The sequence below is a fragment of the Vicugna pacos genome, chromosome 29 (assembly GCF_048564905.1).
Source record: "Vicugna pacos chromosome 29, VicPac4, whole genome shotgun sequence".
NCBI classification, from domain to species: domain Eukaryota; kingdom Metazoa; phylum Chordata; class Mammalia; order Artiodactyla; family Camelidae; genus Vicugna; species Vicugna pacos.
In genome coordinates, this window is record NC_133015.1 from 358328 (window position 1) to 375982 (window position 17655).

Below are 17655 nucleotides of genomic sequence, written 5' to 3' on the forward strand. Positions count from 1 at the left end.
ATTTTCTGAGCACAGTTTTAATGATAATATGACATCACCAACAGCCAATCAGAAAAGTCTCTGGTGTTGGATGTTCGAACACCATTACATATTTATGGGTAAGCACCAGAAATGTTTCAACCCTGTGTTACATTTCCGTGCTTACTCACTCCTTTTTTTAATTTTAATTTTTAATTTTAATTTTTTCATTGAAGTATAGTTGATTTACAATGTTGTGTTAGTCTCTGGTGTACAGCAAAGTGATTCAGTTTTATATATATTAGATTCTTTCCTATTATAGGTTATTACAAGATATAGTATGTAGTTGCCTCTGCTGTATGGTAGGACCTTGTCGTTTATCTATTTTGTATACAGTAGTGTTTATATGTTAATCCCAGATTCCTAATATATACCCCCCCAACCCTTTCCCCTTTGGTAACTATAGTTTGTTTCTATGTCTGGGAGTCTGTTTTGCCTGGGGTTTAAATGTAAGTTCCAAGCCTCCAAAAGTGGGATCCTGGTGAACAACATTTCAGTTTGCTCTCCCAGAGTCCTGGAACTTAGAACCTTTTTCTTAAGTGCAGTTGCCAAGTCTTAACCCTCATCATTTGGTTATAGACTTGTCTGAAGTTGAAGGTTTGCTTCCTTGAATCTCTCTCTCTCTCTCTCTCTCTCTGTGTGTGTGTGTGTGTGTGTGTGTGTGTGTTTATTTACTTATTTATTAAAGTATAGTCAGCTTCCTTGAATCTCTCACTACTGCCTATTTTCAGTAGTCCTCCCAATCCCCTAGTGCTGCATTGCAAGTTATTTTTGCCAGAGTTTCTCCATATCTCCTTCAGGTCTGTGTGATCTTTGACACCATTCACTTCCAACTAAGCCCTGACAGACCAGTACAAGAAAGAATTGGTAGTCTCTTATTATTATTGTTCTTAAAAGATAAATTGAACTCTGTGTGTGCATTCAAGCACATGTGTCTCTCTGTTTGTGTGTGTGTGTGTGTCTGTGTAGAGGAGGGTGTGGATGTGTGTGTAAATGGTTGACAGGCACCTAGAAAAGTCAGAGTTAGCAACTATTGCCAAAACCGTTCAGTTGTATCAGCATTGCAAATTTATAGTATACTCAGGTAATTTTCAGAAGGCTTTTTTTCCAGGAAAAAATTACATTATTTTGCAGCATCATAAATTGCTGTCTTTTTTTTTGAATACTAACTATATGTAGCTTTCTAATGCTCCATCTCACTTTGAAATGTCAAAGTCATCCTTCTGAAAAGTCACACAATTAGGTCAAATATATTGCCTAATAAAAATCTTTCACCTTCTCAATGAGCACTGGGACAAAAATAAGAGGCCTCTAAGAACCATTCACACAGGATATGGGTTAGATCTTCTAATTTGAATATCCAGTATTTTAATGATTCAAAATCTATTTTAAAAATCAATCACTGCTCTTGAGGAAGACACAAAAGAGACAATATTCCATTTAAGACCGTGAACTCGGCAGTCAGATAAAACTAAGTTACCTAACTTTTCTACAGTTCAGTTTCTTTATCTGTAAAATGGGTATAATAACAGTACTTCACTTGCAGGGTTGCTGCATTAAATAATATATTGCAATAAAACATTTAATGGTGTACGTACGCCTAGGACATACTCAATAAATGTTATCTCTTCTTGTAAATATTATTCAAATCTACCATTCTTTTCTTTGCTTCTAGTTCTTGGTTATTTTTCCTTTCCCCTTGTAACTGTTTTGCAGTTCTGCTCCTTGCCCTTCATTGAAGGGAGATTGTTTGATGATTTCCATGCTGCTGTCTCTTCTGCTGTGTTGCTTGTGCATGTGGTATTGGTCAAGGTTTATTGCTGATTCTCATATGGCTCAGCTTTTGCCCATAGAGCTGTCAGGTCTTCAGAGGCACTGTATTGAGGTCCTAGTATGTATTTGCCTGCTTCTCACATCTAAGGTGATATTAATGAGGTACAAGAGACTCTCAGTCATTGACCTACCCCTAACTACACCGCCAATCAGGTTTGTCTTTTGTCTCTTCATTGTTAGCTATGTTCTTTTTGATATATGCTGCTTTTTGCTACTCCCACCTCCCAACTTCTTCAAGTCACTGCCACTATACTTATCTTTTCTCCCTTTAATTGCTTCTCTAATATTTTCCTTACCTTTTTTGCATGAAATGTCTTAGGCTTATATTTTATATAAATCACCAGTCAGTGGAATACGCTTTTCACACTGCATGTGAATTGACCAATCATAATATACTTGTTGAAATATTTAGGTCTCTTGGACATTGTTCATTGATTCATTTGTTGGTGGCTATTTAGAGGCTACTCCTTTTATCTTAAATAAGGTTTTATTTTGTTTGGATAACTATTAAGATATGTACTATTACAGTAGACTGAGGCTCTCAAACAGCTAGTCTTTTGGAAGCTGAGGTCTTACCACATTTTGAATCCAGAAAAAAATCTTTCCTGTAACATATTTTTTTTAGAAAAACCAGGAGCTGCTTTGTCTGGGAAGATACCAGGAATAGGCAATATAGAATTTAAGAGTGTAGCCTCTGGAGTCAGACAGAGTTGTCCTTGGAAAGGCACAGATAACATCCTTTTTTATCTGTCTCCTTTTCTTAATTTTTATCTCTAAAGAAATTACTCACATGGAGGCAAGGGCCTCCGAAGTCATGTAGGGCCATAAGAGCTTTACTTTCCTGTTCCTAAAAGAGCACAGAAACCTTTCTGAAGTAAAGGGCATCATATTGGCTACAGGCACTGGTTTCTTTTTCCTTTTTCCTTTATAGTTTATTGCAAGATATTGAGTATAGTTCCCTGTGCTATACCATGAGACATTATTGTTTATCTATTTTATATATAGTGGTTTGTAAACCCAAACTCCTAATTTATTCCTCCCCTGCCCCTTTCCCCCTTGGCAACCATAAGTATGTTTTCTGTATCTGTGAATCTGTTTCTTTTTGTACTTAAGTTCGTTTGTCTCATTTTTTAAGATTCTACATATAAGTGATATCATGTGATATTTGTCTTTCTCTGTCTGACTTAACTTCACTTAGTATGACAATCTCTAGGCCCATCCATGTTGCTGCAAATGGCATCATTTCATTCTCTTTATCATTGAGTAATATTCCATTGTATATATACCATATCTGCTTTACCCAGTCATCTGTGGATGGACATTTAGGTTGTTTCCATGTCTTTGATATTGTAAATAGTGTTGCTATGAACATTGAGGTACATGTATCTTTTCAAACTAGGGTTTTCTCTGGATATATGCCCAAGAGTGGAGTTGCTGGATCATATGGTGACTCTAGTTTTTAGTTTTCTTAAGGAACCTCCATGCCATTATCCATAGTGGCTGCACCAATTTATGTTCTTACCAACAGTGTAGGAGAGTTCCCTTTTATCCACACCTTCTCCAGCATTTATTATTTGTAGACTTTTTAATGATGGCCATTCTGATTGGTGTGTGGTGATACCTCACTGTAGTTTTGATTTGCATTTCTCTGATAATTAGTGATATTGAGCATTTTTTCATGTGCCTGTTGTCCTTCTGGATGTCTTCTTTGGAGAAATATCTATTTAGGTATTCTGTCCATTTTTTGATTGGGTTTTTTTTTCTTTGTTTGTTACTGATTTATATGAAGTGTTTGTATATTCTGGAAATTAAGCCCTTGCCAGTCACATCATTTGCAAATATTTTCTCCCAGTCCATAGGTTGTCTTTTTGTTTTGTTTATGGTTTCCTTTGCTGTGCAAAAGCTTATAAGCTTAATTAAGTCTCATTTGTTTATTTTTGCTTTTATTTCTATTGCCTTAGGAGACTGACCTAAGATAACATTGCTACAATTTATGTCAGAGAATGTTTTGCCTATGTTCTCTGCCAGGAGTTGTATGGTATTGTGTCTTATGTACAAGTCTTTGAGCCATTTTGAGTTTATTTTTGTGTATGGTATGAGGGCATGTTCTAACTTCATTGATTTACATGCTGCTGTCCAGCTTTCCCAATACCACTTGCCAAAGACACTCGTTTTTCCATTGTATTTTGTTGCCTCCTTTGTTTAAGATTAATTGACCATAGGTGTGTGGGTTTATTTCTGGGCTCTCTATTCTGTTCCATTGAGCCATATGTCTGTTTTTGTATAGGCACTGGTTTCTGCTCCTCTTCAGAGCTGAGCTCTCTAGTTGGGTTTGCCCAGAGAGCATCAGGCCTGTGCCTTACTCATGGAGGGAATCAGAGGGCTTCCTCTAAAAGAATGATTTTGACAGTGATAAAAAAAAATAATGCTCCTAGAAAACCAGTATTTATTGAGAGTTTTACATGTACCAAGCATTCATAAACACATTTAGTTTTGTAAAAATTTTGAGTTATTACTATTATTCTCATTTTTATAGATGAGCAAACTGAAGCCCAGAGAGGTTAATTATCTTGTCCTGAGTCACAAGGGTAGAAAGTTGCAGAGAATTCATAGTCAGTGTTGTCTTACTCTAAAGCCATGCTTTTTATCACAGCAGGCTGCTTATAGACCTACATGACTCTTGCAAACTCTGTGCTACCCTAGATTCACACACAGAGAAGGAATCAGATTGGTTCTCATTTGCATAAATAAGGTTCCAGCTGTCTAGATGAAAAAAAGACATTTATTATCCAGCCACATTCAGAACCAACTGAACAGTAAATATAGTGGCCAGAAGATAAAGATCAAAACTATCATGTTTATTACTAAGTTATATTTGAGGCAGTGGCTTGCCATCCCTCCCCTTATCTTGGAATTGCCCACTTGAAGGTAAATGTGGTTCTGCAGAACATAGCATTTACCTAGAGTTGCTGCCATACACTGGTCTGGTGTGAAGAGGGAAGGAGAATTCTTATAGATTTAGATTATTGGCCTACTAATATAATTTTGGACCAATGGCTATAACCCATCTACCAGGAAACTCACTAGATCTCAGTGGAGAGGAGTATGGGGCAGGGCTAGAGGCCTAAAGTTTTAATCCCTCCTCAGGGAAACCAAAGTATTGAGGAATAAACACTCCCTGTAATATCTCTGAAGTTTAGAGATTTTACCCAGTGACAGATACATTAAAAATGATAAATCAAGTCTACAGTGAGACTTTGGCTTTGTTTGAAAAGAAAAATAAAGGCTAGGTGAAAAGAAGCCAAAGAATTTCTTCTTGTTAGAAATATAACACTTTCTGTGGCCCAGGCAGACATGGCTTTGAGGTCAATTTCCTTTTCAAATCAGTGAAACTTATTCACTAAGTTTTAAAGTAGTATATCTGGAGGAAAGGTATAGCTTAAGAGGTAGTGCGCATGTTCAACACCCAAGAGGTCCTGAGTTCAATCCCTGGTACCCCATCCAAGACAAAATCAATGAAGAAACTTAGTTATGCCCCACTCAGGAAACAAACAATACCAGCAAAGCATGTGTTTTCATTACAGTGGTATGTCTGTTTTAAAAAAAAAAATTTTTTTTCTGGAAGTCAGAAAAATGAGCATGGATTGAAGGTTTACTAATCTCCTCTGAGCAGCCACTGGGCTAAATAAATTGGTGAGCAAGGGAAAGATTGCAAAGGAAATAACTAATAAAAAATAGGAATTGCATAGGAGGGGTTAAAAAAAAGTCAATGAACCAACAGATGCAAAGTCACATCCTAGTGATGACTTAAGAATGTGTAGAAGTCTGTAAGAAGCTATCAAAGTGTGGTGGAGCTAACTGGGGAATAGAGTGCATGAGAGATGGAAGTTTGGAGATGGGTTTTGAAAGACATGATGGGCATGACTTGGCACACAGCCTTTCATACGGGACAACAGCTTGAACAAGGAGATGTGGTCAGTATGGGGAAAATTGGTATGTGGCCACCTAGATTTAGAAACATCAGTATGAATGGCATTTAATCAAGAAAAAAAAAATTAGTCAGATAAAAATCAGGTTGAATTGATAGAATAAAATACCTTGACTGACAGTGGCCTCTTCCACAGAAATATTGCAGGAATATTATATGTGGGAATATTAACTGAAAATGGCTTGTGGAAACAATATGATCACAAATTTAAATCAACCTCATTGTTGGTGACTTTCCCCCAGAAGTGAAAGCAATTCTCAAGAGATTTTTTAAAAAGAGAGACAGAAAAGAAAAGTAAAGAAACAGCCTGAGATTATTTATGTGAATACCTGCCACATTTTTTTGTTGTTTGTTTTTTTAGTGAAGTGACCATTTGAATGGTTTTGAGGAGAAATCCCAAGTATATTTTCAGAAAAGAGGTGCTAGATTTGACCTAGAGATGAGTTTGGGAGTGCAAGAAAATGGAAAGTTTTTGCATTAGCAGGATGTGACATTTTTGTTGAGCTCAGACATTCACTAGTTCTTCTTTCTGCAAAACTGCAGACAAGTATTTGCATAGCCTATGCCTAGAAGAAAGGATTTGTGCAGATGCCAGCTACAGTGGAATCTCTTGGGAGAACACCTGTCCTGCTTGCTGAGGGACACAGAATTCCTGGACTGGATGCTGACCATATGAAGAAGCACCTGGAAGCTAGACCTTCATCTGCTATCCTCCAATCAGAAAATGCAGCTCTGCTCCAGACTGTGACTCCAGATGCCCAGGAAGATTGCCTGCACTTCTGATTGCAAGTCTTGTTCTGTGACTGGCTTTCAGTCTGTCTCTTTCCAAGTATGACAAAGTCAAGCAGTTATTAAAATATAAATGCTGCCAGCCTTTTCCGTTTCCTGAAGAGAAGGATGCTATCTTAGTCTTAGGTCTTAGTCTTTTGTCCACATTTCCTGATGATCTGGTCTGAATGTTTATGAACCCCAAACTTCATGTGTTGAAATCATGATGCTCAATGTGACAGTATTAGAAGGGGGCCCTTTGGGAGATGATTTGGTAGACCACCACCCTCATGAATGAGATTAAAACCCTCATAAAAGAGGCATGAGAGAGCTCCCTGGTCCCTTTTACCATGTGAGGACACAAGAAGTCAGCAGTCTGCAACCCAGTAGAGGGCTTTGACCAGAACCTGACCATGCTGGCACCCTGATCTTGGACTTCCAGCCTCCAGAACTGTGAAAAATAAATTTCGATGGTTGATAAGCCACCAAAACTTGGGTTTTTTTTTAATAGAAGCCCAAGTAGACTAAGACATCTGGTCTTTGAGTGCATCTCTCTTTCATGCACAGTTCCTAAACTTTCATGATGAAAACAACGGGAAAAAAAAAGAGATTTAGAGAGAAAGAATACACGTTGGCAGATATGCTATATTGGTCTACATGATGAAGATGAGCAAGAGAAAAATATTCCATAATCTGGGGGATATTGGTAAAGGTATTTTGTGAGATGGGGAGGGATTTAGGTAAGTAAGAAAATTCTTAGAATTGTGGGATGTGAGAAGAGTAGGAAAGGGATTGTGAGAAATTTTGCCAAGAGTATGACCCAGATACTCTAATATTTTCCAAGTTTAGAACTACACCCCCCATCCCTTATTTTAAATTATTCTTGGCTCTTTGGTTGTATTTACTTGAAACAACTTCTTTTAGAGACTGAACCACATGGAAGAGAGATGTGCAATAGTTACGCAGATTCAATGTCCTGCAACTTTTACATCTAGTAGCTCACTTTATCCTTAAAACCCTCTGGTGAGGTAGATAAAATCATATCTATTTTGTAGATAAAGAAGTGAAATCTTAAAGAGGTTTTATGAGTTACTGAAATTTGTAAGTATAAATGACAAAGTCAAGATATGAGCCTAGGTTTTCTGACCCCAAGCCCCAGTGCTTTCTACCCTTCCATCCTCATCACAGTATATGAGTATGTGCCATGCCTCATCACAGCCAGCCATGTTCTATTCCCAGTGGACAAGCAATAAATGACATTATTCTGGCTGTTGTGGTTGTCTCCCCTTGCCCCCCTCAAAAAGGAACTTTATATGAATGTGGAACATTCTGACTGCCTCATGATGTTTTTAAAGGTAAGGATTGCTGCAGCTCTTTCTTCCAGCGAAGGCTTGAGAGGTGATGAGAATCAGGATGGGAATGCCAGTGAATGCAAAGAGGATCCCAAGAGACCAACGTGGGAACAGAATGAAAGTTGATGGCAGTGTTTCCCATAATGTGATTCAGAGGCCACAAGGTCACACTGGGGGCCGTCATATTGATCTGTATGAAAGCTCATGTCTATGCTTCGCTTCCGTCAGAAAGAATAAAGAATTATATTTTACAAAATGCAGATACGTCCTTAACTGGGGTCATTTAGCCATTTATCTTGATGATTCTTGTTTACTTAGATATGGGTTTCCTAAACCCATGGAGATAGTCAATCCATAAAATCTTTTATTCTGCCGAAGTCCACCATGAACTGAAAATATTTGAGGGGTTCTTGGTGTTTGTATGGGCTCAGCTATTCTATTTGTTCATGATAAATAAGAGGTGCTGACAAGTTGAAGCACAGCTTCTCTTGAAGAGAGAAAAGCAGAGTGTGTTGGTGTGAATGGCCACGAGCACTTGTTAACTTGCACACACTGAAAGATGCTGCTCAGAAGCTTCACCTGCTACTGTAGAGTGTCCAGAGCTGTCATCCTTCATTTATTTGTAAACCAAATGCAACTAGACCTCCTTGGACAAGCCCCTTGTTTGTCCATTTCTGCTGTGTAAATTTCTTATACTTAGAAGAAACACAAGATCCCAAATGATCCTCTAAAAAGAATAGAAAAGTATTATCACTTGTTACTAAAGTTCTTGTGCAAAATGGAAAAGGGAATTGACATTGTGTATATTGACTGAAAAAAGGCTGCACAACCCAAAAGTTGAAAATTACGTTTTATTCAGAGACATTACTGAGGACAATAGCCTGGAAACAGCCTCTCAGATAGCTCGGAGGAACTGATCCAAAGAGGTAAGGGAAGAGCCAAGAAATATGGGAGTTTTTGCTGGGAAAAACAAAACAAAACAAAACAAAAAGAATAACCGTGTAGTCAAACATCCAAAGATTACTGCTAATCACAAAAGACAGGTATCTCAAGTTAATTATTTTAGTGCCTTTCTCTGTATGGGAAGATGCAAGAGTTTGGGGTCATTGAAATTATTCCTTTGATGTGCATCTTACCTATCTAGGGCCAGTAGCTTGTTTTTCTCTATCCTGAATTCCCCTCAGGGCACATGATCAGAGGCGGCTGCAGAGGCTGCCGGCTTGATGCAGGCATAATTCATTGTTTACCGGAACAGCAGGTATTACTTGAAATGGCAGGCAACACCTTTTTTTATCCACATGTATCACTCTTAAACATCTCTTTCTTCAAAATTCTACATCTTATGGGAGCTGCCATTTCTCTTTCTGCCAAACAACCCCATTTTCCCATCTAACGTTTTTTTCTCCATGCCAGTGGGGAAAACACTCCACTTTCAGAAGGTCTGGCTGTACGTTTTCTCAAGCAAAGAAATTGTTTTTTGTTTTTGTTCTTGTTTTTGTTTTTGCTCCTATAATTTGCATTTCCAAGAATCACTCTGCTGTGCAAAACCAAAGTTCTTAGTGGAGATCTAACTTCCTTGAAAGATGCAGGAAAGGAAGGATTTTAAAATAACTAATAATTTATTATTTTTCTCTATCATATGATTATTTAACAAACATTTATTGCAAATTTAATGAGCACCTAGCTGCCAGATACAAAGTAGAGCAAAATGCCCTATCCGCAGGGAAAATCCAGACGGTGGGAGAGAAAGACAATTGACCATAAATGACTGTTCAGTGTGTTGAAGGCTCTGATGCAGCATTGCTTATGGTAATTCAATGACACATAATAAGAGTCGCTAATGATACTGAAGCAGGGCAGGAAGGAAGGCTTTTAAGAGGAGATGACTAGGGACTTAGCACCCAGTGATTAGATGACAGAGTAAGCTAAACAAGGAAGGTAAAGAAGTTGACATTCAATGGAGAGCTGTTAGCAGATAAGGTAGTGGGTCCCTGGAGAAAGGGAATCAGGCATGGCTTTCTTGACCAAAGAGAAGCCATGGTTGGCTTAACTCATCCAGGGATCTAAGCCTGGCCATCATGCTTGTCCTTAAACAGGTCTCAGTAATAATGCTCTTAAGGGAACAAAAGAACAAATGACTGTTATCAGGCAAGAGAAGTAACAATAGCAAAGATAAAAAATCAGTTGTAAAGACTCCCAGTTCTGTTTCAGTGGGAAAGATTAGCCTGAAGCACCATCTTGAGCTGTTGTGGAGAATTTAAACCACCCCCTCCCCCGCAAGCACTCAACCAACATGTGGAGCCAGCTAGTGCTCTCTGGGAATCATAAAACCCCCACCCCTGCACTTTCTGTGCCTGGAGCCTATTGACACTCTAACTCCCACAGCCCACTGCAGTACTCTTCCTGTCCCTGCATTTCTGCAAGATAAAAACATCTTCTCTTGATGTGTGTTTATCCTAACAAAGCTAAACCGCCCCAAGACATAGCCCATCTCACAATCCCCTAGGCAGATAGGACTCACCACCTGCCCTTATCAAAGTCATAAATCCTATTGTAATTGACTGTTCTTCAATTGAAAAAAAAAAAAAGGAGTTCCTGACAGATTTTACAACCACTCTGGTACCTGTGCGTGAATTGATGATGCCGCCCCTGCTCCTTGTGGTCACAGCCTCGTCCCCCCAAATAAAAGACCCTGCGCTGCCACCCTCGGAGCTCACGCAGGCACATCTCATCCATGTGACCCCTTGTTGCCTGTAACAGTGCACCTATTAAACTTTCCTAAACGTTCCTCATGGTCTTTGGTAAATTCTTTCACTGCCCGCGTTGTGTCCGCACACAACAGATCTCAACCGGAACCTCAGGGCTGATGATGTAGAACTTTTCTGACCCTAATGAGCTCAATCAACTGAAGCTTGGACTCTGTCAACCTTCGCCACAATTCTACGCTGAATTCTTCTCTGCTTAAGCCCCTTCATGAATATGCACATATGCTTAGCTTACCACTTCCCTAATTTTGCTGTTCAGGGAGACATTGCTTTGGGGAAGATCCTTGGTGTTCTCCTTACTTGCTGCAAGTAATAAATACTTCCTTCATCTGCTCTTTGGCTTGTCTTTTGGCTCTACACCCACCAAGAGGTGAATCCAGTTTTCAGGTAACAAATTTTGGCAACCTAGATAAGACATCTTGGCTAACCTCTTGGTTTCTTCCAGCTCCCAATAGGCTACGCAGTGGGCTGTGGCAGCTCACCTGGGGGAATTTGTCTTTGTTGCTGAGAGGATGGGTACAGGAGTTCCGTCTTAGCACCTGCTTTGTTGAGTGCCTACACCCCAACTCACAGAACAGACTCAGAAGCCACTCTACACATCTAAGTAGTCCTTTTGGAGAGGTGAGTGCCATTTACCCCACAAAACAGCTTCTGGGCTCTGTCCCCATCTCAAGGGGGAACGAAGGGACAATTCAGGGACTGCACAGTTAATCTGACCTGGTCTGGTCAGCTTGGAGGGTCTGAGAGATTGTAAGACAACCCTGTCCTCCAAGTCTTGGAGGCTGATCGGGGAGGCCTGATTGTGAAAGGCCTCAGTGAGACCATCTATGTCTCTCCTGGCTTTGGCCCTCATTAGGGGGTCCTGGTAACTAAAATTACTTGTAGAGGGGTGCTAGTTTGGTATACCTGAACAACCTGAGTGTACACTTTTAAATTATTAATTGGAAAAACTTACTTACCAACTCTCTAGAGAAGGAAATTTTCAGTGGGCTAAGAACAGCTGAATTTGTGTCTCCACCAACACTTATTATAGATCTCTTGGTTAGGGACAAATCTTCAACCAAGATCTGAGGATATGGGGGACAAGATATTTGTCCTCTCTGACAGCCCGTTAGGGTGCATTCTGAATTATTGGAAACTCTATGGCTATACCTCAATGACAAAAAAATAAAAACAACCTTTTTTTTTTTTTTTTTTGCAAATACTGTCTGGCCACAATGCCAGCTAGGTGACCAGGAGAAATAGAGAATGGCTCACTAAATTATAACACCATTTTCTAACTTTTCAGTTTTGTAAAATCAAAGAATAAAAATTCCTCTGCCTTTTTGGGTAAGATTAGAGACTGGCTTAGGAGATACACTACCCTGGACCCTAAGGATCCAAGAAGTGCAGTGGTAATAAACACCTAGTTCGTATCTCAGAGTACTCCAGATATTTGCTGCAAACTTCGAAAGATTATGGTGGGACCTAGCATCCTCACCTCCCAACTAGTTGAAGTGGCCCTTCGGGTTTTCAATAACCAGGACATGGCAGAAGAAAAAAAAAAAAAAGAAGAGGACTAAAAGCAGAACACCCCAGGTGTGGATGGGTGCCCCCTGCCCCCAACGTGGGGTATGCAGACTTCCAATGAAACTGGGACCTAGTTAGCACACTTACTGCAGGAAAGAGGGACATTGGACGAGGGAAGGCCCTCACTGTCCCCAGAGAGAGAAAGGCTGAACTAAGCATCCTTCCTTTCAGCTCCCAGGAGCTGAAGAAGAGGACTGATGGGGCCTGGGGCTCCCCAGTGCATGCCGCAAGGTGCCATCCCAATCTCCCCTGAGGAGCCTCACTTAGAAGTCACATAAAGCCATTTGAATTTTTATTAGATACCGGAGCCACATTCTCAGTGTGGGCACCCTGAAAGGGTCCCCCCCCTCCCAAGAGGGGACACATCAAAGGAGGATCAGAAAGCAGAGATACTAGGAAATCTCACCCTTGGACATGGCCAAGATGAGGCTCCTTTGACATTCTAAAACTCGTTTTGCTTTGCGGAGGAACTTGCATATCTCTCCCTGTGCTTTTGAGATGTAAATATTCTACCCAGGCTCTCAGGAACCTTCCTCTAGACCATTCTTAATTTCTGAGACTGAAAAAAAAAAAGGCCTTTGTAAACTCAAGCAGAACTATGAGATCTCTGTGTGTATGTGGATGTAAGTATGTCTATGTTCATTATAGATATGAAATGTCTTTACATCCAGATAGTATTATCAAAATTAATTTGGGAATAGTCTTAAGGGAAATTGAGTGCTTATATAAATTCCCAGAAATATAAAAGAAACTGCCTAGAATGAATTTAGGGTTTATGTGATCTAGAAAATATTTAATATTAAATCAATATCTAGTTTTGAAGCTAGCTTAAGCTTATTGGTTTAGGGGGTGGAGGGTGGGAAGGGATAGACGGGATTTTAAAATTGTAGAATAGATAAACAAGATTATACTGTAAAGCACAGGGAAATATACACAAGATCTTATGGTAGCTCACAGAGAAAAAAATGTGATAATGAATATATATATATGTTCATGTATAACTGAAAAGTTGTGCTCTACACTGGAATTTGACACAACATTGTAAAATGATTATAAATCAATAAAAAATGTTTAAAAAAAAGGTTGCCATATCTGCTTTCCCTGCCTATAGGTACATGTGTGTGAATGTGTGTGCTTTGTTTTGCTAAACCTTTTGAAAATAAGTTCAATGTCAGTCATGACATTTCAGGCTTACCTATCTCAGCACGCATGCCCTGAAAAGAAGGATGGTTTCCTTCATATTATATCCTCATCATAATGAGGATACAAATAATAATTCCCTAATAACTGACTTCCAGTCCATAACTGGATGTTCTTTTTTTTTTTTAATTGAAATGTAGTTGATTTACATTGTTAGTTTCAGGTGTACCGCAAAGTGATTCAGTTACACATACACATACACATAAATATTTTATTTTCATATTCTTTCCTATTAGTTGCATAACTGGATGTTCTTAATTGCCAGGATCTACTGAGGGCTCACATAATACATTTTGGCTTTATATTTCTTAAATTTCCCCTAATCTAGAACAGAAGCCCCCTCCTGCTTTCCTATGGAATCAATGTTTTGCAGTAAGAAGGCCAACTGTCTTGAGGTGTGTCTTGCATTCTGTCTTTATCTAACTGTGGTGTAGTTTAACTTATTTCTGTCTTGCATTTTCCCTATAAGTTGGAAACTAGGCCTGAAGGCCTCCTTATCTTCAGGATAAATATTTGGGGCAAAAACACAGTGCTTCCCAGGTTGTGTTGGCACTTCGTGTTATGTCACTTTTGTAGGCACATAGTGTCAATCGTGTCCTTAGCTATTATTCTTACTGAGAAGGGATACAGTACTGAAACCTTCTTCAGTGGTCCTTGATTAACATGACCAGGATGGGGGTGGGTAATAGCTCAATGGTAGCTCAATGGTTCAGCCCCCAGTACCCTCATTAAAAAAAAAAACAACAACCCAGGACATGGTACCAAAAAAGCAGGGTTAAACTCTATGTGTCATGGTGGTAGCAGGTGAGGGAGGGACCACCACCACCACCACCACCAACAACAACAACTGAATCCCCAATTGCCATTAGAGACTTTGGATCATTCTGTATGTGGGCTGGTCGTATAGAGTGTTTCCTGTGAGGTTTGGGATTAACTTTTCAAAATTTAATTCAATTAATTAAATATTTCCAAATATTGCTGTTGGCCAGATATTGTGCCAGACACCTGGGATGGGAGACAAAGCTGAACCTGAGCGTCACAGTCTAGGTGACTTCTCGAAGTTCTCTCAACAGCGTCTAAAGGGAATCACCATTTGTACTCCCATTGAGGACATCATTTTAGGCTTTAGGAGCCTAAATAAATAAATAAATTTATTTATTTTCAGTTACTGAATTACTCTCAGACTTCAGATAAAACTGAACCAGAGGAAGGATCACACAGCAGACGAGGACCTCCACACAAGAGGCTTAGGAGGAAGTGGTTAGATAATATTCAGTGAGTGATGAGTTAACGTTCTTTCCACTCACCCAGTCGTCATTTGAAAAGCAACCTCAGGTCAGGAAGTTAGTTTGGGGTAGACATGAAACAATTGCCGTTTCTGCTTTGTCTGGAGATCTGTATTATTACTACCCACTAGGTCTTCTTCACATAATAATAATCATGTGTCAGATAAATGGGTTCAAACCCCCTTTAATGGTTGCATGTTTTTGGACAATTAAACTTGTGGTTTCCAAACATTTTTTTTAAGTTGTAGCAAAATCTACGTAACAGAAATTTTGAAAGTGTTAACCATTTTTAAGTGTACAGTCTGGCAGCATGAATTGCATTCACAATCTTGTGCAACCGTCACCACTAACCATTTCCAGAGGTTTTTCATCATCTTGTACTGAAGGTCTGTACCCATCAAACAATAACCCCCCTTCTTTCCTCCCTTCACCCACTGGTAACCTCTATTCCACTTTCTGTCTCTGTGGATATGTCTATTCTAGGTCCCACCTATAAGTGGAATCACACAATGTGCCCTTTTGTGTCTGACTCTTTTCACTTAGCATAATGTCTTAAGCATATTGTCCTTTGAAAAAAAAGGTTTTATTGAAGTATAGTTTATGTACAATATTATATGTTACAAGTGTACAACATAAGTGATTCATAATTTTTAAAGGTTGTACTTCATTTATAGTTATTATGAAATATTGGCTATATTCCCTGTGTTGCAAAATACATTTTTTTAAAGTTAATTAAAAATTAATTACAGTGGTACTGAAGATTGAACCCAGGAACTTGTGCATGCTAAGCATGCACTCTACCACTAAGCTATACCCTCCCCCTGCAAAATATATTCTTACAGCTTATTTTATACATAATAGTTTGTACCTCTTGTAACCCCCCTCCCTCTAGGTTGCCCCTCCTTCCTTCCCTCTCCCCACTGGTAAACACTAGTTTGTTCTCTATACCTGTGAGTCTTAAGCATAATGTCTTAATGTCTCATCCGTGTTGTAGCATATACCAGAATTTCCTTCCTTTTCAAGGCTGGATAGTATTCCAGTGTCTATCTATGCCACATTTTGTTTATCCTGCTGTCTGGTCATGGATGTTTGGGTTGTTTCCGTATCTTTTAAAGGGAACAATGATATCTGTGTCACAGATAAGGGTAAGATAACCAGGAAAAGGCCTGGAACACAGTAGGTGCTCAGTTAACGTTATTTTCTTCCTTTCTCCTTGGTACAAAAGTTCATATATTTCCTCAGCACTTAAGTAAGAGAGTGTGATGAAGAGGACAGGATAATTATTTTCCATTTCCTGTGCCTTTCTCACCCTCTGTTACAGTTTCCCTAATTAATAGCTTGGCTCTTTAAATTATTTATGGGAGGAAGTTTTTCTGAGGATATGCTGGGATGGGGTGGTGGGGGTGGGGGCTGGAGGGGGCGGGATGAGGGTGAAAGACAGAAGCAGGCATCCAGTTGGCTCTGGGTTGCTGGTCTGAAGGGCACTTGTTACCTGAATGATTTGCTGACTTTTTCCAAAACAGCAATAGAGCTCAGAGTCGAGATAGAGATCTTTGAAACTTGACTCTCCTTATTGCAAAAGCCTCGAGTGTTCAGATCTGGGCCAGCAGGACTGGAAAATGAAGATTTTTATCTCGTTTCAATCCTTTTCTTCTCTCCAGGGCAGATGCTTCCCCCCAAACTGCAGTAGGAGAGGGCAAAAGGCTGTTTTCCTTCTGTAACTTAGAGGAAAGATGTGTTTCAGAGGATGCTGAGGAAGAACATATTTAATCTTGAATGTGAAGGGGTTCAGAGTATACCACCCCTTAAAATATGCCACTCTGACATAAGGGTTATTTTGAGCTGACGGCAGTTGAGAAAAAGCAGACATAAGAAAACATCTCTGCCCTAGCCCTCTCTATATTCAGAAGGGCAGGGTGATTCTTAATCACTGGAGAAAACTCTAGACTTTTATCAGCCCCGAGATGGCACATGGGGAATTTAGGTAACAAATTTTACTAACTAGCCTTGATTGTCCAATGGCTTCCCCCAAATTTACCTTCTCATAATTTGCTACCCTTAAAAACTCAAAATCCTCTCCCTTTTGCTTGTCACTTCTCTACAAATGTATTGTTCGTTTGTTAAGATGCTATATAAATCCAAATTCTAAACCATTCCTTTGGGCTGCTTATCACTGAATTCTCCTGTGCGTACTTATGGTACATGTGTCAATAAACTTCTGTTTTTCTCCTGTTAGTCTGTATTTTTGCCAGTCTAGTTTGTAGGTCCAATGAACCTGAGATGGGTAAAGGGAAATCGTCTTTTTCCTCCTCTGCAAATTCTTCTTGCAGAATATAAATGGTATAAGAGCTTCTAGAAGCCAATTGCAGTCAGCTTCTCTCTTTAGAAAGCCACGCCCCAGACAGCCAGAGAGACTTGCCTGCCAGGGTCACAAGACAGATTGGTGCAGTGTAGGGACTTAGACTCGAATCTCTCATGCTTGGCTGAGCAGTACTCATTGAATAAAGCTACCTACCGTATGCAAAGTCTTTTACTGGGCACTATGGAGGAAAAATGAAAAGAAATAAAAGTCATGGTGGAAGGGGGACCCTGGAGAGGAAGAGGGTAATTTGGAGTGAGGTGGTAACTGACATCTGTGGTGGGCTTTGTCGGTGGCGCAATATCATGTACACACAAACACCATGCGGAGAAAAGTGAAGCAATTCTCTGTTTATTGATTCTTAGGAAAGTGTTTATATAGGACATGCACGATGCCTCATATATCATCTAAGTTAATAATCTTAAGCTATTTAGATCCCCAAGCTCCTGCAGTAAGCATAGGATGTTACATGATTAAGGACAGAAAGTTTGAAAGTTCATCATGAAACTTCATTAAG